Source organism: Propithecus coquereli, unplaced genomic scaffold (assembly GCF_000956105.1).
Source record: "Propithecus coquereli isolate 6110/MARCELLA unplaced genomic scaffold, Pcoq_1.0 Scaffold260, whole genome shotgun sequence".
In the NCBI taxonomy this organism is placed as follows: Eukaryota; Metazoa; Chordata; class Mammalia; order Primates; family Indriidae; genus Propithecus; species Propithecus coquereli.
Genome location: NW_012148175.1, coordinates 2816725 through 2818157, shown reverse-complemented (window position 1 = coordinate 2818157; position 1433 = coordinate 2816725).

Sequence of the window (1433 nt, the reverse complement as noted above, 5' to 3'; positions counted from 1 at the left end):
TTGCACAGCCAGGTTTGGAATGCAGTGAAATCAAATGAATTTTAATCACATAAGTTCAGGTATATCATTTAACTAGATGAGATATTTTGGTACAGGGTTTTTCCATTGACCTATAAATCCAATCATGTGGGGGTTGCATTTTCTGCCCAGTATCTATATCATGTGCCATTTGGATGTTTCTTCTTTCCTTTCTACCTTTCCCCTGCCTCCTCTCTTCCTTAGAAGAGAACTAGGTGATACTGGCCCTCCCAGAACATGAGGAAAAATGTATAGGGGCTAGCGGGTCCTTGCTACTTAAAGCATGTTCCACAAAGCAGCAACATCATCATCACTTGGGAGCTTGTTAAAAACGCAGAATCTTAAGCCTTAATGTGAGGCACTGGTTCTCAACTCCATTACCCATGTAATCACCAGGAAGCTGAAGCATCAAAGTTTGGATGCCAAGCTTCATTCACCTTGAGAGACTCTGAGTTAATTGGTCTGGGTGGTACCCAGGTATTACTATTTTTTCAACTTCACAGGTGATTCTGATGTGCAATCATGTTTAAGAAACACTATTCCAGATGAAAGGGTTTTAGCAGAAAACTTCACATTGATTTTGGAACTTCTACTTCCATGTCCTTCTTCAGACTTGTACAAGCCTCTGGGTCTCTGAAGTCCTTCAGATTTCCTTACATCAATGGCTAAGGCCTCTTGGCTCCATTATTCACGTTATTGATCTACTCTGCCAACTTTGGCATCTCTCCTGTTTTTGGATAATCTCCTTGAGATCTGGACAATCTGAACAATTAGACTAGATAGCATTTATAGTGTCAATAGGAATGTGATATAAAACCAAAAGAATTTTATTACACGCTCAAGGCAAAGGTCAGATACTGTCAAGCACGGTAGTGATAATAATGCCTACTGTTAACCTAATGTATTACAGTTAAGACTGCCTACACCACATGACCATTGCTGTTGCCTTTTGTAATTTGAGTATTGTAAGGTGATGATACGATTCCTTTTGGATAGTTTATAATATTAGAAGAATACATTTTTGGGGGGCAAATTCTTACATTTTATTCACTTAAAAATTACTTGACTCAGAGACATTGACTTTCATGGATCCTTTACAGTTTACCCTGGATTAATCAGGTAATGAGAGGGAAAGCAGGCAATGAGGAGCTAGTCAAGACCAGTTCTTTTTGTGTGTGGCTAAACTAAAACTGGACATTTTTCCTCTAATCTTAAGATTGATCTTTACGCAGTGAAATAAGAACACTAAAAATCAAATCCAAATCAATTGTTTGAAAATTAATGTCTTGATGCAGTCTCTTAAAGAGGAGGCAAAAGGATAGAATTATTTTTATACTACCTTTCTATTCACAGTGTGGTCCTTAGACCAAAAGCTTTGGCATCACCAGGGAGCTTACAGAAATACAGATTCATAG